This window comes from Eleutherodactylus coqui, chromosome 7, assembly GCF_035609145.1.
Source record: "Eleutherodactylus coqui strain aEleCoq1 chromosome 7, aEleCoq1.hap1, whole genome shotgun sequence".
Lineage (NCBI taxonomy): Eukaryota > Metazoa > Chordata > Amphibia > Anura > Eleutherodactylidae > Eleutherodactylus > Eleutherodactylus coqui.
The window spans coordinates 59,494,132-59,516,895 of NC_089843.1; the positions used below are offsets into that span (position 1 = coordinate 59,494,132).

The 22,764-nt window shown below is 45.5% G+C and overlaps 1 protein-coding gene across 1 annotated transcript in view; it reads left to right on the top strand.

The window, feature by feature from the left end:
* The window catches only part of FRYL (FRY like transcription coactivator), a 285,628-nt gene that overhangs the window by 32,412 nt on the left and 230,452 nt on the right, over positions 1-22,764 (top strand). Inside the window, exons 2-3 of the mRNA XM_066573099.1 lie at positions 12,264-12,332; positions 22,001-22,128. The gene's annotated coding sequence lies outside the window, so the exon portion shown is untranslated. The remainder of the gene's footprint in view (positions 1-12,263; positions 12,333-22,000; positions 22,129-22,764) is intronic.

A 22,764-nucleotide genomic window follows, 5' to 3' on the forward strand; every position in this document is an offset into this window, starting at 1 on the left:
GCTATTCGATCAGAGGAGCAGCAGAACAGTGAAAAAAAGGGTCCAGTTTTCTTCCCATTGATTTCAGTGGGATTTTCTGAGTTTGTCATGCTCTGTTTGATTCCCTTCTGGCTAATGTCTGTTTATAAAGGGGTTGTCCGAGTAAAATACTTTTTCTTTAAAACAAGTAGCCACGTTATAAAGTAACAAACCATACTCTCCTTTCTTCTTCCCCTGGGAAACGTTGCGGTAGGTGCAGCAATGCCTTTTGGAACTTGTGGCGCTCAGTCAGGATGTGAATGCTCATGCTAGGAGAGCTGGGTGGTGATACCGCAGCAGCCACATGACTTCCGCTGTCGGCAGAGACTGGCATCGTCCAAGATCTGTTTGACAACCCTTTTAATGGAAAAACTAGTGCAGAATGCAGCTAGAAAGAAAAGTGAATGGAAAGGAACCCAGTAAGTTTGCATGATAAATGTGTATTGACGCATGAAATTAATGGACCCGTTCACCTTTTTTTTGTTTGTATGTGTGAAAAATGCTGTTAATTTGCGCACAAAAGAAACCCTCAAACTGGTCCAGGTGCGCAGAGAATATGCAATGTTTCGGTCCGTAAAAACACTGCATATTCATGTACTGCTTATGCCTGTGTGAATGAGCCCTAATAGCCGCTTATCTCCTAGTAGAACAAAAGGATTGGACAGGTTGAGGTTCAGTATGCTCAATCCTTGTTTTTCCCAACATGGTCTGTTGGGATATAGAGCCTCGTGCGGCACAGAGTGTAAGCTGACGCCTACGGTTGCAAGTTCGATCCCCGTATGATTCAGGTAGCCGGCTCAAGGTTGACTCAGCCTTCTGAGGTCGGTAAAATGAGTACTAAACTTGGTGGTGGGGTAATAATTACCCGAAAGCGCTGCGGAATAAGTTGGCGCTATACAAATACCAAGATTTATTTTATTTATTTTTATTTACTGCTGGGCGTCCTCACTATATGTTAGATTAGCAGCAGATTTCCCAGAATTTTATGTCATCAATTGACACCCAATGTATATGGGCAGTGTTGCACTTTTAGATATATTTACTCAAGTTGCATCAAAATTGCACTGTGTGAACATGATGGGGGATCTTTTCTTCTTTGTGTCTGTACTTTATTTACTGCTTCAAATCTGAAAATCGGAATTTGGCGTAATCTGAAAGATAATGGTTTATAAAGCTGTCTATTCAAGTAAGGTAGCTGTTGGTTGACTGCTCGAATGGTTCTGCTGAAGCATCTCTCTTCAGACCACCATGGCCACCTCCGTGGTTTCATTAAACTTTTTGCTAATTAACAATACAAGCAAAGAGAAGAAACTTTGTAATATGTCCTATTAGAGCAAAATGCTTCTTTCTCCACGTATCAGACACTTCTTCTCTTCCCCCTTCTGCACTGATCATGTGCTCTGAAATACTGCTAAGATCTGTTTTGACAACAGATCCGCTCACTGGAGAATCAGATGTTACATGCTGCCAATAGATGTCTATGGAGAGAGGAGGAGGAAGAGGCAGCTGCATAGTCAGAGAGAGACTCAGAGGCTGTAATGGCTCTAGTAAGTTTTCTATTATTTCATCCCAAGATATAATTCTGAGGGTGTGCTATATAAAAGAGATCCTGCTCTTCTATGTGGCCGTTGTAAAGGAGACATTATAGCAGCTAGTCTCCACCCACCAGCTCAGGGAAGACTGAGAATTAGAGATACAGCCTTCTTCAAAGGAAAAGGCTGCTCAAAAATTACATTTCCAAGTCAAATAATGGCCGAGGATTCGGCTTCCTACAGCACTTCAGTATACTGTTGTTTCCCATCATTGCTCGTGTACAATACATTTTCATCGTTTTTACATTTTGATATGTTGTGGCCTTGTGCAAGTTAATTCAAGCTTTTTCCATCATTTTACACTCAAAACCCCATAATGACAAAATGAGAACAGATTGTTAGAAATGTTTGTACATTTTTTTTAAAAATGAAAAACTAATATTTTGCATTGCCATAAGTATTCAAACCCCGTACTCAGTACTTAGTTGGAGCACCTTTGGCAGTGATTACAGCCTCCAGTCGTCTTGGGTATGATGCCACAAGGTTTGCCCATCTGGATTTGGGAATGTTGTGCCATTCTTTTCTGCAGATCCTCTCAAGCTCTGTCAGGTTGGATGGGGGCCGTCTGTGCACACCATTATCAGGTCTCTACAGAGATGTTTAATTGGGTTCAAGTTAGGACTCTGGCTCGGCCACTCAAGGACATTCACAGAGTTGTCCCTAAGCCCCACAGTTGTCCCTGTGTTGTCTTGGCTGTGTGCTTAGGGTCATTGTCTTGTTGGAAGGTGAACCTTCTGCCCGGTCTGAGGTCTCTTGTGCTCTGTATCAGGGTTTATCTCTGTGCTTTGCTCCATCTCTGTACCAGTCTCCCTGTCTCGGACTCTGAACCTCCCACATGATGCTGCCACCACCAGACTGCTCTGTAGGGATGATATTGGGCAGGTGATGAGCAGTGCTGGTTTCCTCCAGACACAGCACTTAGGCCTCCCTCACAGGCATTTGCAGCGATGCAGCGTTTTTCACCGCTGTGTTTACTGCGGTTTCAGCAGCGTTGTCATGCATTTTTGACTATGTTTTGGCTACGTTTTCAGCACAGCTAAACACGAAGCCAAGGAAGCCAAAGAGAAAAAAAAAAATCAATACTCACCTAGCAGGCACTGGCCGGGTCCATGCTGCTGCTCTCCATAGCTCCGTGCAGGCTTCTGGGCACTTGTCATTGTCGACAGAGCATCTTTTGCTAGTGACGGGGTTTGAAGACCCCACCTCCAGCAAGAGATTGCTCTGATTGGTTCCTCGAGCGTTGGCTCAGCTAATCGGAGCCAGTGCTCGATGAACCAATTGCAGTTATTCAGCTCAGCCAATCAGAGCAATCGCTTGCTGGAGGCGGGGTCTTCAAACCCCATCACTAGCAAAAGATGCTCTGTCGGTGATGACCAGTTCCCGGAAGCCTTCCCGGAGCTCCAGAGACCAGCGGTGGAGACTCGGATGGCGGCAGCTAGGCGAGTATGTATGTATGTATGTGTGTGTATATAATATATATATATTTTTTTTAAACAGTGGCCCAGATGTCTTGAGTATTGCTTCCTTCCACTGACTAGTTTGCATCTCAGACTGCCTGGAACAGAAGTGACTCCCATTCTTCCCTCCGGGATCTTTGCCTTCTTCTCTAGTTCTTTCCAGCTCTTCTTGTAGCTAGTTGTACTGGTTGCTCCTATTAATCCTGTTTGTATCTCTGCTGCAGTCCTGGCCAACACACTATTGGCTGGCTTTAAAACGTGATTGCATTCTGCTCATGGTCTTCTCCCTGTTGGGGGTTAATTAACAGGGATCAATTACGTTGCTTTCATCTTGTTCCATGCTTGTTTTCTGAAGTTAGCCTAAATGCTGTGGTTGTAGTTCAGAGGTTCTTTCTTTTTAGCATTAGCACAAAGGCACATTAACAACAGTAAATGAAAAGCCACAACTGCCTGAAAGAGAGAAAACCCCAATTGAGGAACTTTGGATTATGTAAAAGTGAACCTGACTATAATAAGCAAGTCATTTTTGCTAGACTTCCTGTACGTCTCTTTCCTATTACTTGTTATGGCATCCACTAAGTGGTCCCCAAAGGGTTGATCTTAGGACCAGACAGATAGGACCTTGGGATAGGCCATCCATAGTAGATTGGCAGTAGTCAGCCAGCCAGGTCCCCTGCTGATTTACTGGGCCGATGCTCATGCACTGAGCTGATTTCTTCAGGAAACTCATAGCTCCACTCCCACCGCAGTGGCTTGGCTTGGTATTGCAGTCATTCGGTGGTCATCATTTTGCTGACAGATTCCATTTAAATTACTGCATATACTGATGTATCCTTGGGATAGGAACCCATATCATTTAGGACCCTCTCTAGTTGGTGAAGTGCAGCAACTCAACGTGGCATGCTTTCCAGAAATGGACAGAAGACATCTGGAGGGATGTTGAGCCATGCTGTCTGGATAGCCACCCGCACCTCTGTGGTATTTGTAGCTGCAGGATCTTCCTATTCATAGGAACTCTTCAGAATACTCCTCCTTGCACCAATTCTGGACAGCCTGGGGTCCCATGCCACTGTGCATTATCCTGCTGGAATTTCTTATCATTTTGGGGGTACATGATGCCCATGAAGGGCTGCAAATGGTCACCAGGTAGTGAAATGTAGTGGGCACCAGCAAATGCCGTGTTTAGGTGGACCAGTTGACCCCACCCACGAAGACACACCACACATCAGCATGGGACCACCACCAGCCTGCACAGTGCCTTGTTGACAATTGGAGTCCATGCCTTTATGGGATTGGTGCCACACACACACCCTACCAGAAACAATTGGTACCGTGACTCATGGAACCATACGCCACATGTCTTCTGCTCCCATATCCCATGGAAGCTACAGAGTGTTACACCGACCTGCGGGATGTACACGCTGGGCCTTCGGCACTAAATGTAAATGTGATTTTTGCTAGCTGATGCTAGGCAGACACTGATGGTCATGAACATCAAGCACCCTTGGGTGGCCACTGTGGACAGTAATGCCTTCGATGACGTATTGCTGGTACACATATGACACTGTGGATGGAGGAACATTAAATTCCCGCATAACTTCGGAAATGCAATGTCCCATCCGTCTGGCACCCACTATCAGGCCTTATTCAAACTCCGATAATTCACATTGCCTCGCCCTGAGCATGCTGGCCGGTGTTTAACCTCGCTCACAAGATAACTCACAATTTATACAGGTATGGTTGATCCCAAGCCGTCCCCCGAGGTAACGCCACTTCTCCAATTTGCATACTGCTATCCCATAACTTTTGGCACACCAGTGTTTCCTTATTAGAATTGCAGAATTAGTTACACATAATACAAAGACCCAAGACTGGACGCCGAGTTCTTATGTGCCGCTCAGTCACATGTCTAAAATAATTAACAGATGAGGGTGCGGTGGCAGGGCGCCGGATACCACGGCACGTGCGGCAGCCGTAGTGATGCTTTAGGGGCGGTACCTCTCGTCTTTGGAAATATTAAGTAGTAGTATATATTTTTTCCCCCTTTTCATATGGGTCTTGTCTGGCAGACTTCTGTGAACTTCAGCTTTTTTTTGAGTACCGCCATTATTAGACATTTGTGGATGGAAGAGCATGTGAAACAATTTAAGTCTTTTTTTCTTTTGGCCTTGTCAGAGGTCTGCCCTGCAAGACTGGGTGTGGGCAGAGAATCTGGAGTATGTTGTCTTGGATGCCGGCTGCACAGACATGGTATTATCTGGGCTTTTTGTCCATTGTGTGGATAATGCACTGTTCTGCACAGCGGATTATAGTTTAGGTATGAGCTTCATAGTTCTATACTTACCGCATGTCCTGTGTTGGCTGCAGTGATAATACTCTGCACACATGTATGTATCTGCGTCTCTGCATAATAATATACAGTATATAGACTTTTTTTCTGCACTAGACATTTTGGGAGTCTACTGCACTCATTCTTTACCATTTCCCCCCCCCCCCCCCCCAATATACAGATATAGATACCAAGTAGGCGAAGGTCAAAAGGATACACATTTGGTCTCTTGTTTGACTATGGAGCACTGGAGGCCCTTTCCAGCATACATGTTTAACCCCTTAGTGATGGCCGATACACCTTTTTACTGACCTCACTAATGGGCTTTTAGTTTACACAGACCTCCTTTTAGGGTGGTGGCTGGGCTGACTACTGACAGCCAGGCTCCTGCTCTAACCAGCAGAAGCATGTGGAGAAACCTCAGATCCTGGCAATTTAACAACTTGCATGCCATAATCAATATCAACTGCAGCATGTAAGCAGATGATAGGAGGATCCTTCTGTAATCCATCGACACCCCGCAGTATGATTCAAATATACCAAAGAGGTCCCATGACAGCAGTGAGCAGTAAGCCTGAGAAAGGCCTCCCCACCACCGGCAGAGTCCAATAGGCTGCTGTCATAGGCTTTTAAGAATGCACTACATAAGTAATGCAGTGTACTATCCTAGCAATCGAACTATCGCATCTTTAAGTCCCCTTGAGGGACTAAAAAATAGCGTAAAAATGAAAAAAGTTTAATAAAGCTTAAAGGGGTTGTCTCGCACCGAAACATTTTTTTTTTTTCCATAGGCCCCCCCGTTCGGCGCAGGACAACCCCAAGGGATGTGTTAAAAAAAAAAAAAAAGTATTACTTACCCGAATCCCCGCTCTGCGACGTCTTCCTTCTTCTTACTTCTTCCTTCATCAAGATGGCCGCCGGGATCTTCACCCACGATGCACCGCGGGTCTTCTCCCATGGTGCACCATGGGCTCTGTGCGGTCCATTGCCGATTCCAGCCTCCTGATTGGCTGGAATCGGCACACGTGACGGGGTGGAGCTACGAGGAGCAGCTCTCCGGCACGAGCGGCCCCATTCACCGGGAAGAAGACCGCACAGTGCAAGCGCGTCTAAAAAAGCAAGAAGACATCAGAATTAGACGGATCCATGGCGACGGGGACGCTAGCAACGGAGCAGGTAAGTGAATAACTTCTGTATGGCTCATATTTAATGCACGATGTATATTACAAAGTGCATTAACATGGCCATACAGAAGTTTATAACCCCACTTGCTGCCGCGAGACAACCCCTTTAAATGTAAAAGAGAAAAATCCAATAATCGTTACGTGTAAAAGGGCCTTTACTCTGTCAATACGCTCCATACACAAGCTGATATGAAATTGATTGCTGCATTATCTGGTGTTAGCTACATGCAACCCATGCGGTCGCAAAGGGCACCAGCCACCAGCTTGTAGGCAATTGTCTCCCCTAGTTTTACCTAGGCAGATGATCTTCTTCCTCTGTGCAGCAGCATCTTGTGGAGCTACATGAACAGTCTTCCTTATGGCTCTGCCCCCGTCCCTCTAATGTTCTGAACTGCCTCTGTCAACCTATCGGCACCCCTGCAACAGTCGCTTAGTTCTGCTGCTGCATTTGTGTGGTTCTGGTGCTGTATTGATGTACTGACCTTGGTTCCGGCGTTGTATTTATGTACTGACCTTGGTTCCGGCGTTGTATTTATGTACTGACCTTGGTTCCGGCGTTGTATTTATGTACTGGCCTTGGTTCCGGCGCTGTATTTATGTACTGGCCTTGGTTCCGGCGTTGTATTTATGTACTGGCCTTGGTTCCGGCGTTGTATTTATGTACTGACCTTGGTTCCGGCGTTGTAGTTATGTACTGACCTTGGTTCCGGCGTTGTAGTTATGTACTGACCTTGGTTCCGGCGCTGTATTTATGTACTGGCCTTGGTTCCGGCATTGTATTTATGTACTGGCCTTGGTTCCGGCATTGTATTTATGTACTCGCCTTGGTTCCGGCATTGTATTTATGTACTGACCTTGGTTCCGGCGCTGTATTTATGTACTGGCCTTGGTTCTGGCGCTGTATTTATGTACTGGCCTTGGTTCTGGCGCTGTATTTATGTACTGGCCTTGGTTCTGGCGCTGTATTTATGTACTGGCCTTGGTTCCGGCGCTGTATTTATGTACTGGCCTTGGTTCCGGCGCTGTATTTATGTACTGGCCTTGGTTCCGGCGCTGTATTTATGTACTGGCCTTGGTTCCGGCGCTGTATTTATGTACTGGCCTTGGTTCCGGCGCTGTATTTATGTACTGGCCTTGGTTCCGGCGCTGTATTTATGTACTGGCCTTGGTTCCGGCGCTGTATTTATGTACTGGCCTTGGCTCCGGCGCTGTATTTATGTACTGGCCTTGGTTCCGGCGCTGTATTTATGTACTGGCCTTGGTTCCGGCGCTGTATTTATGTACTGGCCTTGGTTCCGGCGCTGTATTTATTCACTGTGGGTATGCTGCTATCTTGAGGTTCTCATCACAAGCAGAATACTGGAAGACCTTATCAATACAATATACGCTTTTCTATCGTAATCTGCCGAGTATTTTTGCCTTTCCTTCCTCGCCGATCTTCATCTGTAACTATTCTATTACGAGGCTGACTTCTGCCCCAATTCCTAACCGTATCGCACCGTATTTTGGCATCACTCAACTGCGGAGCGGCTTTTTTTTTGGAAATTTCCATCTCTGCATTTTTTCATTCTCTCGGCTGAACCCTTAAATCATACTTTGTGTTTGCTATTTGGGAACACAAGCTTTTTATGTGTTTTGTGGTAGATTTTATTGTTCCTCCTTCAGCCGTACTGCGCTAATTAGGAAGCTGGATCAATTGTGTATTAATTTGGTAAGTTGTTTTTCCAGGGAGTGCGTTTCCCATACATGACCGGTTCCCATTGTTTGCCAGTCACTTCTTGTAAGGACAGAACGGAGATAAAGAACAGTTCAGAGGGAGCTGTTTGGCGAAGGGGTTTGTATCGCCATACAGGAATGTCTGTGGGAAGAGGAGTGGGTAGATGCCGGCTGCTGCGGCTACAAGTCTGGGCACGAGGCTCTGCACTAAGTGCTCGCAATCTCTTCTTCCTCACAACGTCGCCTTTCCTGCTGCAGTAGACAAGTTGCTGCAAACATCCACTGACTTCCCCTATTCTTTCACAAGGCCTAAACATGTTGTTGTGCCTACATACACGGGTTCTCTACTAATCTGCTCGCTGCAGTTTTTGCATGTACTAATTGCATTTCCTACTAAATGGTTATTAACCCTTTGGCTCAAGTCTCTAGGCTACAATGCATATATACAGCGTATGACAAATCACGTATGTAAGTATCACACCCCGCAGTTGTCGGTGAGAGAGAGTAGCGTAACTTCCTCTCAACTCCCAAAGGGAAGAAGTTGCTTGTGCCGGCTGACTATTATAGTAAAGATTCCTTTGTAACTGGTGAATAGTAAAATGTGATTGTTCTCAGCAAGAGAAACCAAGTAATCTTGTAGATATGACACCATTTAACTGCTAACACAAATACATGATGTTATAGCCAGCCTTCGAACCTCTCAGGGTTCTTCTTCAGGCTTAATGGAACAGATCCGAAGAGATATATACACCTACAAATGAAAATGCACAGACATGGTGTGATTAATTTGCACTTAAAACAATACCAGAACAGGATGAGCAGAGGAGCAAGTATTTAAAGGGGTTGTCCCGCGCCGAAACGGGTTTTTGTTTTTTTAACCCCCCCCCCCCCCCCCCGTTCGGCGCGAGACAACCCCGATGCAGGGGTTAAAAAAACAAACGGAGAGTGCTTACCTGAATCCCGGCGGTCTGGCGTCTTCATACTTACCTGCTGAAGATGGCCGCCGGGGTCTGCTCCCTCCGTGGACCGCAGCTCTTCTGTGCGGTCCATTGCCGATTCCAGCCTCCTGATTGGCTGGAATCGGCACGTGACGGGGCGGAGCTACACGGAGCCGGCATTCTGCACGAGCGGCTCCATTGAAGAGAGCAGAAGACCCGGACTGCGCAAGCGCGGCTAATTTGGCCATCGGAGGGTGAAAATTAGTCGGCTCCATGGGAACGAGGACGCCAGCAACGGAGCAGGTAAGTATAAAACTTTTTATAACTTCTGTATGGCTCATAATTAATGCACAATGTACATTACAAAGTGCATTAATATGGCCATACAGAAGTGTATAGACCCACTTGCTGCCGCGGGACAACCCCTTTAATTAGTCCACTGATAAGGGATGTGAAAGTTTAATCCTTTGCAATCCAATTTTGGATTCAGGGTATCCTAGGGGGCTTTCTCTTTCTGCCATTATACAATGGCGCCATCTGCTGGCTATAGCCAGTACTGTGGTATGTGATATGCTGGAGAGGCCCCCGACAACAGAGCGGCTAGTAATATACAGTAGGAATACCCTGCCGGACGTCTTACGACATCGGAGCTGTACAGCCTTCAATCAGAATGTCTTTAGACGTCAGACACTGGATTGGAAAGGGTTAATGGCCACTAAATTGGTGTTAGGGGGTCACCAGGCCAGAGTGTTGTCTCTGCTCTAGATTTTTCATATTCTCCAGTGATGCATGAATCCACCTGCAATGTTTATTCCGGTCTTGATGGTGTCAAAGACAGTTCTAAACTTGTACTCCCAAATTCTTCTGTGACGTAGAGACTTAAAGTTGCTAGAGTAGTAATACATATATGGTAGAATATACCGTGTTTCCCCAAAAATAAGACTGGGTCTAATATTTATTTTTGCTCCAAAATATTTATTTTTCACATGTATAGCTGCCCGCCCACTATTTAAAAATCTTGCTAGGGCTTATTTTCAGGGTAGGGCTTATTTTAAGGGAAACGTGGGTAGATGCAAAATTCTTGATGTAGCACCATTACGGAGAATTCCTGCTGATGGTGACAGTGGTCCGGGTATGCAAGCTGCATTATGGCCGTCTTAAAGTAAAAAAAAAAAGCTCTATCGTTCAAATTTGACCAATAATTTCTTCAGTATAAACACGGACAATAATTGAATGATAATTCCTTTGCTTATCATTCATTTTCTGCAAGCCTGAAAAACGTCTTTGGCTCATTCACAAATCATTTTAAACACTGATCATTCAGTTGTTCTCATGACCTTTACAGTGGACTGAACCACCCTGTTAAAAATCCAAACTATTTAGGCCAGGCTCACAGTAGCGGAAGATTACCGAATATTACACCTGCGCTGTACGCTCGTGAGATATGTGGTAATTGGCAAGCTATCAAGTACATACTCTACACGTTCTATTTTGCGGCGTATTACATGCGAAAGACCTTTGTTCTCTATGGGCGTGTAATTACATTGCGTATGGACGGCATGTAGACGCGCCGATACGAAGCGCCAGCGCAAGAAATAGAGAACAGAAAAAACAGGTGGACTGCGCATGACAGCGTCCGTGAGATGCACTGTCATGCGTAGTACAATTTCGCTGTAGTACGTGGCTCCACAGCGGTAAGACGCTCCGTGACCCACACAGGGTTTTACGCTAAAGGCCGTGTGAGCGCAGCCTGTCTGTGTGGTTAAATGGACCACGTGGGCGAATGAGAAAACTGCCATTGTTTGCTTGCCGGCGCCAGTGAACGATTTTTCGGTAAATGTAAAGGCACCCGTAGGCTCCTCTGGATGAGTGTGCATTAATTATTACACCTTTGGTGCGACAAATATTAAACACTTTTTTGGTATACCTACCGTGATCCACTGGCAAAGGCCCAACGTAACGTTTTATGGTGTTCGCAACCCATGTCATTGTGTTCTGTCGTTCCTGAGCCGGCTCCTAGACATTGTAAGATTTGTGCCGCCTATACAAATGTCTTTATTATAAAAAATACTATTTTTTTAAATAAGCCTCCAAGAAACCTTAAAGGGGCAGTAATGTTTCAGACCTCTTCGGCTCCTCTACTAGCTTGTGTTAGTTTCATCATTTATCTAATATACATGCATTAAAAATGTTGTTGCTTTGCCACAGTAAATCATGTTTGAAGTATCTGCCACTAGGGGTCTCCCTTCCAGCTGCTTCACAATCCACTCTCTGTCATTAGGTATAGAGCTTCTGTAGTAAGATGTACACAGGGATGTTTCCTCAAAGGGATTTTCCCATGGAGAATACTACTGAGAGCTATCCTCAGGATAGGTCATAAATAGTTGATCGGCTGTGGTCCGTCGTTCGTAATCCAATAAACTGGTTGTACGCCCGCTGACACTGCCGTAATTACACAGGGGTTGAAGCAGAAGCAGCAGAAGTCTCCACGCTGACCTCTGTGTAGTGGCCGGCGCTTGTAACTGCTGGCACGGCTTGCGTTAATTTCAATGAGAGCCCCCTTGCAGTTACAAGCGTCGGCCACTACACAGTGGTCAGCGTGGAGACTTCCGCTGCTTCTGCTCTGACCCCTGTGCAATTGCAGCGCTGTCAGTGAGTGTACAATCAGCTGATCGGTCGGGGTCCTGAGTGACGGACTCCAGCCGATCAACTATTGATGACCCATTCTCAGGATAGGTCATTAATAGTATTTTCCCCAGAACCCCCCCCCCCCCCCCGTTAGGTGCTTTTAAAAAAAAATCATTTAAACAAGCGATTAGCGTTCAGTCTGAACGTGAGCCAATGACTGTTATCGTTCACTTTTCATTCGTTTTATTTGTAGTTCCTCCTAATCTTGGACAAGTCTGAACGGTTTATCACCTATGACAGTCTAGTGACTTGATTTTTTTGAATGTAATTGCCAGTTTTAATAAAGCGCAAGTACTACAAAAATTTAATATTTTCTTAATATTTTTTTTCTCTCCTAACAGCTTAAGACAAGCCTGATAAATGTTGGATGTTAAACCCTAAAGTTGAGCGCCTCCAATCAATGCCTCGGGGTAAGTTGCCTTCTAAATTGATTTACTATGTATGGTCTGATTTCTAGGGTGTATTTTGCTGGCGTGCTCCCCTCCCCCACCTCCTTTACCCACATATTGGCACTACGTAAGGTGCGTTTACATATAATGGCGATTCAACAATGAGCAATAATTTTGTTCACTTATTGTTCTTAGTTCATTTCATGCAAGGATAAAAATCACTGTTCGTTAATCGTTTGGTTTACGTACCGATCGTTAACGTTCTCATTCATGGGGACAGTAATGTGAACGACTTGGTGAGCGAACGATTTTTCTGCATGTATAAACGGGCTGAACGAGCGAACTCTGTCATTGTTTACTCGTGCGAACGATAAATCGTTCCATCTAAAAGCACCCTAAGGCTGGGTTCACACGGGACGGATTTTCCGACACATCCGCCCGCGGCTCGTAATCGCGGGATTAGCCAGCCATGTGGACGAGATTTTGCAAAAATCTCGTCCACACGGGGCGGCCAATCCGTCACGGCAAAGCTGAGCGGAACTGGCAATGCGACACGGAATTGACAGCTGCAGCATGTTATTTCTTTTTTTTTTTCCGTTGCAGCCTCATTCCTGTCTATGGTGAGATAGAAAGCCGTAACGGAAAGCCTGCGGCCGACACGCTCCAAAACCCATGGCGAAATGCCGCGAGTTTTGAAGGTGTAGCTCTCCCGCAGAAATCTCGTGGCTTTTCGGTGCGGCCAAGCCGCGAGATTTCCGCAGGATTTCTGTCCCGTGGGAACTGAGCCTTAAAGAGGACCTGCAATGTGTGCCTGGGTCGCCGGGGCAGGCTGCATAGCCTTACACCGACAGCAACGGTCACACTATCGCAGCTTTTTTCCTCTCTCCTCCCCTCTGTTCCTCTGTACCTACCGGCAGGTCGTTAGATTCAGCTCACGGTACTTTAAATCTGTTTAGGGGCAGTTGCTGGATAATGTTAATCTTGATTGACAGTGAACAGTCTCCCACTTTGACTGATTCACAGTGTCGGCAGTCAAATCTAACAGGACTCCGAATGGGAGGAGTAGAGCGAAAAGGAAGCTGTGATAGTCATCAGGGTTGCAGCTGCAGAGATGTGCTACTGGCCCTGGTGACCTGAGAGAATATGACAGATCCCCTTTAAAAGGATTGTCCCACTTCTGGCTGGTTTGTTGCAGGAAGCCGACAGCTCCGTACATGGCTCACTGGTCTGGACTGGTACTGCAGGCTGAGTCCTATTTTAGTGAATGAAACTCAGCCTGCAGTACCAACCCGGGCCACTGTGCCATGTACAGAGCTGTCTGCTTCCTGCTGCAAAATAGCTAGAAGTGGACCACCTATTTAGCCATTCAGGTAGATTATACTGTTAAAGTCAGCAAGAATTTTCATATGGGGCCCTGAAACGCTGCTCAAATATTCTTGATGGTAAGGTTGAATTTGATCTGTTATGTTCATGTCGTGTTAATCCAGATTAGGCTTAAACAACATGCCTCTGAGGTGTGGTTGCCAATATCGCAGGGCTTTGGTTCAATGAGTCACAGGCTTATAAGTAACCCAAAAATATTTTATACGACTTGCTGGTGCCAATTCTTCTCTTTGCCGCTGCATTTTTTGCATTCTGCACTTAGTTATTGTTGCATCATATTAATGTTTGTTACATGTAAAGCATTTCACCGGCCACAGAATATACCATGCTATGTGGGTCTCTTCAGCTTTAACACCTCTCATTGTGATGGGGAAACAGAAGTCTAATTCCCCTCTGCTACATTTCAAGGCTGTTCTGTATACAGACCTTATTAAAGACGCTTGTTATATGCCAAGTGTACTAACTCGATTACAATATGAACTGTTCTTTTTAGACCATGTTCACATCTCCAATATATAAGAGCTGAACATCGAAAATACCAGAAGCTCCTGATGGCAGCAGATGCCGGACCCGAATCTTGCCAGGCAACCCCATAGACCACAATGTAGTCTGTTGTGACATGTTGCCTGACATATCTTCTTGGGTTAAATTGTTCAGCGTGCTGCTCTATTCCATCTGGAATCTTGCATCCGATTTAGGCTGCCTGTCCACGGGCGTTGCGATATCCCGCCAGGGAAGCTGCCGCCCGGGAGCAGGAGCTGGCAGACGGATTTCTGCTGTCAGCCTATCATGACCAGAGGGTTCAATCCCCACATGGTTCAGGTAGCCGGTTTAAGGTTGACTCATCCGTCCGAGGTCAGTAAAATGATTACCTAGCTTGGTGGGGGTTCGCGGAATAAGTTGGCGCTATACAAATAACAAATCCCTTCCCTTTCCCCTTCTCCTGCTGTTAGTGTCAAGTCTGGGGTTCCCATGGGTGATGTTGAACTTAATTGGAACCCCTACATAGTGGAGTCCCAGAAAAGCACTTTAACCCATTCCAATCCACTGTCTGACGTCTGAAGGCATTCTGATTGAAGGCTGTACAGCTCCGATGTCGGAAGACGTCCAGCAGGGTATTCTTACTGTCGGGGGCCTCACCAGCATGTCCCATACCGCAGTACTGGCTGTAGCCAGCAGATGGTGCCATTGTATAATGGCAGAAAGAGAGAGTCCCCTAGAACAGTGTTCCCCAACTCCAGTCCTCAGGGACTGCCAACAGGTCATGTTTTCAGGATTTCCTCAGTGTTGCACAGGTGATGTAATTATTGTCGGTGCCTCAGACATTGCCACAGGTGTTCTTACTATAGGATATCCTAAGAACATGACCTGCTGGTGGTCCCTGAGGACTGGAGTTGGGGACCCCTGCCCTAGAAAACTCTGAATCTAATATTGGATTGCAAAGGGTTAATAATAAGATCCCTGATGTGTTTGACCGTATTGCTTCAGTATGGGTCTAGTGGGGCTAGTTGTGTGCTGGGCAAACAATCTAAGAGCACAACACACCAAGGCATACTCATATGTACATGGCATATGGACATTCTTCATTCTAGCTGAAATGTACTTTCCCTATTCCGGCTATAGACATTTTTGGCATATTCGTAGGACCCTCACAGCCTGACAAAGGGGTCCTGTGTCCCGCTACTCTGTTTTAGAACATTTGCTCAACTCTTACCATAACATGAATGATAATGGAGTGTGCTGTGCAGATGCATGGACAGCTTACCTCTACTGAGTGGTGCTGGCACAGAGGGGGACACGGACCACCACCGTACCAACAACGGGGATCTTCTGGACATTGCATTAAAAAAATCTAATTCGCCCAAACTTTTCCGTTCCTGCTTTGAGCTGATGGTAAGACTTTATCTCCTAGCTCTATTTCAGCCGTCTCCTATTTTAACAGATTGGAGAACGCAGTGTGCCCTATAATTTCCCATGGTGTCAAGTCCTGTCTCACTGATTATGCATGTTCATCTAAAGTAAAGAAATCAGCCTTTGTAGCTTGATCAGACCTTGTCCTTTTCAACATATTCAGCATTTTTCCCCCTCTGAGAACATTTTGCTGTATCAGCTCCGCTACTATTGAATAGGCTCATCAACTCTCAGGCAAGCGGGCCAGAGCTGCTGCAATGGACACTGAGCCGCTGAGGCCGCCCCACTTTTACTTGCTGCTTCACGGCAAAGATTAGATTTTCCTTCTACCTTCACAGGAAGCTGTTGCCTGAATACATCTATACTATAGGGACTGCAGGACCTTTTTATTCTTTCAGCCATATAAAGTAAGGTATTCGTCATTGGTGATTAGGAGTTTTCAAAAAGACCATTGATACTCCTCTTTTTCCAAGTTGGTTAAGCAGAATATTGGCTTTTTTTAACTTATTTGAAGTATCACTATTATATTCCTCAGTGCTGTGCACAGATTGTTCTCAGTCCTCTGTCCCTGGTCCCTCTGGGACTTGTATGACCAGTATGAATTTGCCAAATGAGGTTCCATCCTCCATCTATACAGAACACTTGCCTTACATTTTTAATTGCATCCTAAACCTAGCGGCGCTGGTCACTACATGGGGGTTGGAGGAGCAGCACCTTCCGCCCCGACCCTGGTGGAGCCCGGCACTGACAGCCGAGGCTGCCTGTAAAATCCGTTAAACTTAAAGGGAACCTGTCACCTTGGAACAGTAGCATAAACTAAGTTATGGTGCGTTTCGGGAGTCGGGGGTATTATTATTATTTTTTTTATACTCGCTCGATCCCCCGTTTTCGTGAAGTCCCCCGGTGAAGATCTCACGTGGCCTGAAAATCTGACTTTTTTTTAGATCGCCACTCCTAATAGGTTTCTATAAAAGAGCACACACACAGCAGTCTGAAGAGGGTCCGATTTTTTTTTTTCTTTCAGATTGCACGCGATCTTTAATCAGATCCGTTATGATCCAACTCCCAGCACCCCTGTTGATCCGCTGCTTGAAGGGACCGCAGGTGCGGCATTCTCTTCTTCGGGCTCGTTGCATCACATTCATCAACTGCAAGACTTTTCTGCACTTTAGTTCCATTTAAGTGAATGGGACTGAGCTGCAATACCAGGCACAGCCACTATGCAATGTACTGAGCTGTGCTCTGTTTATAATGAAGAGATTACAGCGTTCTCCTGAGCATCATGGCTCTTTAAAACAGCAGATATTTTGGGGTTAGACCTATCGATATTTAATTCAGGAAAACCCCTTTAAATAAGAAAGCCGTCTTTTGAGACCCCATTTCCCACCCACCCAATAGACAGCTGATTTTGCTGGGGAAGTTGACTGCTCTCCCTAAAGCACGTCCACTATTCACGTGTGGCAGTATAACTTTCTGCGTACGCCGGCCTACGTACGTAGAGTCTTGTGTAGAAGGGCCATGCATCTAGCTATCTCTAACTTCCCGGCCGTGGTGTGTCAGCGAGGCGCAGGAAGCCGATGATTTTGTGATTATACGTTGCATATTGTGCATTGTTTTGGGAGCCGAGCTTTAATGATATGACCTTTTAAGGGTGTATTTTGGGTCTGGATTTTCCAGGAAGTCTTCAGAGCGGTGATGTGGCTGCAACACACTTGTTTAGGTTCAACTCTAAACACACCAATTAGTACAGAGTGACAAATGTGTTTCCACATCATACTAATACATCCCATCGGGAGAGGAACACAAATATTACAGGGGGGTCAGAAAGAACGGCGCTCAGCCGACGGCTTCATACAGCAGCCAGAATAACTGTTCAAGTTTTTATTGCACCTAAGGGCCTTTTACACAGAAACGATCATCGCTCAGTGACTAGAGGCAGTATAGGTCAGGGATCGTTCCAGCCCGCCCGCCTCCATTCATAATAAACAGGCAGTCGCTCATAAGTGAATGACTGCCTGTTTACACAGACCAATCCGTTGTTCAGTTTTCTGGTTCCTTTGTTTAGTCGCTGCATGCATTTACACTGAACAGTAATCATTCAGATTTCCGCCGGATGCAGGAATCCGAGTGATTGATTGGCTCGTGTAAAAGGGCCCCTAGAGGAGTTTAATGTGGGCGCTGTTGGTGACACTAGACTACCTAAAGCACATCTCGGTGAATCGATAACTGAGGATTTGCTGGGGCTTGGCTTTTCAGAACTGGACTACTGACTTGGCATCTGCCGTGTCACCAATGGCGCCCGCGTCCAACATCTGTAAGGTGCGCTAATAACGTGTTCTATCTTTTCATGTCACTCTGGCTGCGGGACGATGGACTCTGCTTTACTTTTGTACCATTCTTTTGTATCTCCCTGAGTAGTGATTATAACTAAGGAAGATGAGTGAGGAGACTTATAAGGCCATGCATGCTCCTCGGGGAAACATATGCAAAGAAGGAAGATGGAACAATGATTTGCAGGTATGCTGCCATCCAATAGGTGGCGCTGAAGAGGTATTGTTCTATCTCCCTGATTTGTGTTCTGAAAAGGAACCGCTTGTTGAAGCTGTCGGGTACAGCCGGACAGAACAGAATTTCCATAGGGTAAATTCTGCCATGGATGTTGACGTGATTCTGGGGCACAGTCTACTACCAAATCCGCATGTGAGTGATGTGTGTTAATCTCATCCGTGTGGCTGTATGCTTGGGGTATGGGCACACAGAGCAGAAACAAAAAACAATGCAATGATTCTGCACAAAATCCACAAAATCGGACTAAGTGTCGCAGTTTATGTTGCGGATTGTGTTGTGCAGACACTGCGGATTGTCTGCATGCAGTTCTGTGTCCGAGGGTCTGCAGCATGAAAAAAATGTGCAAGCATCCATGGATGTGAAGAATTTACAAAAAGTACTTTATTCTCCCATAGCATCAAGAGAAAAGGGTGACGTTTCAGCCCCCAATTGGGCCTTTGTCAAGCTTTCCTTTTGTAGGGATTTATTCATGAGGGTTCCCCCTCCCTCTTAACCCACCCCTCCCCCACCTCCCCCAGCCCCTCACAGTGATGCTGCCTGGATATAAGTCACAACATGGTTCAACTTTTGGCGTTCCCTCCCAACACCTCACCCATTGTTTTCAATGGGACCCTTAAAGTCATCGCATGCACTTGCATGCCATGCGGTGTGATGTAGCCTTACAGAAGCAGCAAAGTGCATGAAGTTTTCGAAATCTCGTCTGCACACTGCGAAAAAAAACTCTGCACAAAACTCTGCGGAAATTAAGATGTGGCGCAGAATTTAAATCCCCAGCATGTCCATTTCAGCATCGGATCCGCCGTGGGATCCACCTCTAATCAATGAATTCCACACCCAAATTCGGCGTTTAAAGCGGTGTTGGAGTCTGCAGGGCTGCTGGTCTTGATGCAGACGCCTGGCTGTGGATCTGAGTGTCCGCTGCTGACATTGGGCAGCACATCCGCCCCGGGTGAGCATGCCCATACAGTGCTTCTATGTAAATCAGTGTCTGTAGTTGGAAATGTACTTGGTCGCCGCTCACACTTGGGGGATTCCATCAAGGTCTCGGTAACCTCTGACGCAGGAATAACACCACGTGCTGTTAGAATGCCAGAATCCCTACAGAGCCTATTATAGGTTAGCGGGGTCCCGTAGGAGCTGCTTGGAGCCGCCATTCAACGGCTTTTGTTATAAACTTGGACGGGAACTGAGCCTTTACTAAGGTTTTGTATAAGTGAATCACTAGTTTAATCCCTTGTGGGGGCACAGAGTGAGAATTTTGACTCTGTAGCACAAAAAGGTTGGCATTACTATGTAGGGGGTACAGAAAAAAAGCAGCGGTAGCAGCGGGATTGAAGACTTTCCAGATACCCCCTTCATTTTAGTGCCCTTCCTCCAAAGGGGTGTGGGCTGTAAATGGGGGATGAGGAGTGTAAAAAAAAAAAGGGGGGTAGTAGTCTGTGAGAAGGGGCAATAGTCCCTACACAAATTTTTGTAACTGTATCTCCGATCTTTTCCAAAAGTTGGCAAATACATACATAAACCTAGAAGTAGATATATGACCATCTGAAAAGCAAAGTCTGTGTTTCCTATAGCGACCAATCACAGCGTAGCTTTCATTTCTCATTGTGGTCTTACAAAATGAAAACAGCGCTGTGATTGGTTGCAATGGGCAAGAAAGGCAGCTTGTATTTTAGAGAGTTTAGTAAATCTGCTCTATTCATAGGAAAATTGGACTCGGTAATACCTAGCCGATCAGTGCTTTTTGTGTAATCTGTACAAATTTAGTAATTTCATACAAACTAATGCAAACCATTTGGTTGGGAGTTAGCCTCCAGCATAAGGCTTTAATACACAAACAGTCTCTTCATTCTTTGTTGTAATCCTGCACCGAAATTGCGCGGCGATTGATGCAGATTTTAGTACAGATCTGCCGCAGATTTTACACCTTCAATTCAAGGCATAAAAATCTGCAGTGGATCTGCTGCAAAGTCCGCCGGATGTTGTAGATTTTAATGTGATTTGCTATGGGTTTTTCTGCTTTGGAAAATGAGCTCCGCTGGAACAAAGCCCTTGTGTATATGTAGACCAAAGCATATAAACCAAGTCTGAACAGGACAGGACTTGTGCGTGCCGTTGGGTGAATCCCATGTGCACACACGGACATGTCCTGCAGGTGGAGTCGTTGTCTTCAAGTCGCTCGAGTCAGACTTATGTCATTCTTCACTTTCCTACACTGAAACAATCAAGCCATAAGACACATCCAGTTGTTGTAGTTGTCAGGATGCGGCTGACATAAAACTGATTAACCCAACAGAAAGCCAAACACAATGTGACAGCAGCATGTAGTAATACAAGTTGTTGGGAAAACAGAACAGACTTTTTGATTCATGCAAAACATTTATTATATCTATCATTTTTGCCTACTTAATTATTGCATTATTTTTTAACAAACATCCGGAAATGATTGGTTAGCTTTCATTTTGTAAGGTTTTTTTATTGGACAGGATTAGTCCAGTAATGTAATATTTTTAAATCACTGGATTAAAGGATAGAAGTTTTAGTTTTCCCAAAATACTCTGTCTGGGTCACTTTAATACTGATGACCTCTCCTCAGGAAGCAGCTAGCACCGTCAACATAACAGTGGCTCAGTTTGGTACTGCAAGTACAGGTCCCATTGAATTTAATAGAAGCTGTACCTGTAGTGCTAATCCAGACCACTGAAATTTGGACAGCACTAACAGCATGCTCACAGTCAGCTAATTGGTGGGGATCCCAAGCGGCAGACCACTGCTGATCAATTATTGATGGCCTGTCCTCCAACTTTACTATAGACATGGAAGGCTTGAGCATGCATGATTCCTTCCATGGGAAATGAGCTGCAGCCAGACCCCTCCAACTTGACTCCCACAGGAACAAACATTTGGGCATGTTGAAATCCTTTCCTTCACCCAGCATGGGAGAGCCGTGAAAACGCTATGCACTTTAGCTGAATGGCAGTCGAATCCGCAGATTGTGGCGTGATAGCCATACACATTAATGGTAATGTCCCAATAGCTGGGGAAAGAAGGGTCGGTTGAGTGTGCTGAGCCAGCAAATATCCCTCCGAAATTCCCCAAGTGTTCTCTAAAGATCGTTGGTTGATTTGTGAACATCTTTGGGCTTGGTATATGAGTGGCCAGTTCAATAGTGTGTACTTGTACACATTGGATAAATGGCCCCCAAACCCAACCAATATCTAATGTGTGTGGCTATCTGTCAAAAGAAGGATCGGACTTGTCAAATGTCAGCGGCTTATTACCATCTCGCCATACAGAAGTAATTGCTATGGACTGACCACTTAAAGGGATTACCCTAAGATTGCGGTATGTTCCATCAGTGAAATCCCCTTACACCATCCTGTTCTTGCTTCATACCCTGTAGTCACTGGAACATCCTCCTTGTTGCTGTGATCAATGCTCAGTAACTTTTTACATACTTTGCAGAACTTATTCTGTCCATCTCTTGAGTTGCGTGACATATCGGATTCCATTCCCGCTATTGACCCTTTCAGAAGTGCCCATTGTAACCGACCTTACATAGTACAATAGCTTGCGGCTGTACGTGTTCTGCTGAGGTGTAGGGCTCAGACTAGGCGCTGTACAAGTAGTGTAGAGACAATGCAGCATAGGATAGAAGACGTGATGCAACTGAAAAGCCATGCAAGAATATAAATCAATGTTGCACCACGATCCGTAGAATGATAGTCTTGTATATTGTGTGCCTGCAATGACTTCATCCTAGACTCCACTACTTGAATACGGTGTATGTCCCAAATAATTGATGTATACGTTCCTCTCCTTTCTAGCTGCCGCAGCTCACTGAGTTCTGATGGTTCCTCGCCTGGCTGCCTACTTAGCTCATCTGCTCCGGCTTCCCAATATTAAGATAGATGCACTGAACTCCGGCACATCACCTCCACCTGACTGCAAGCAAGTAAGCCAATACCCATCCTGTTTCTTTACATCACTTGTAATAAAGATAAAGCGCTCAGTTTTCCTCTTCTGTAACTTTTTTTTTAAGTTTTTTATTTTTTTTTTTATATTGGGTTTTTCATCTTGAAGATCTTTGCAGTGATTGAAAACATTCTTGTTATATCCTTGGTATAAAGAATCTGATAGCAAGCAGTCAATCTGAAGATTGTGAATGATTGATTGAAATGCCTAGTATATTAGTCTTACCGGGGCTTTTATGACTGAAGCTTATTCTTACACTGCCAATCAACAAAATGAAGCACCGCAGCCCCTTCTATGTTGATGTAGGCATGGTGGCTGTTCGGCAGTAGCGGGCACAGCCACAGCAACGGACGGATCGCCGCACCTTGATAAACAATGAAGGAGCTGCAGTACTGCATTACATTCTAACGAATGGTCGGACCTCTGTCGATACAACATTAAGGAGGTTTTCCTGTCTTTTTCCAGTCTTCTAGATAGATCATCCATAGTTGATCAGCAGAGTCCGCCACTTAGGGTAACCACTGATCAGCTGTTTGTCTGGCTTGCTGTCAGTGCAGCAGAGCCAGACTTGGTCATTGGGGGTCGGAGCTGGAAGTGTAACATGTAGCTTCGCTCC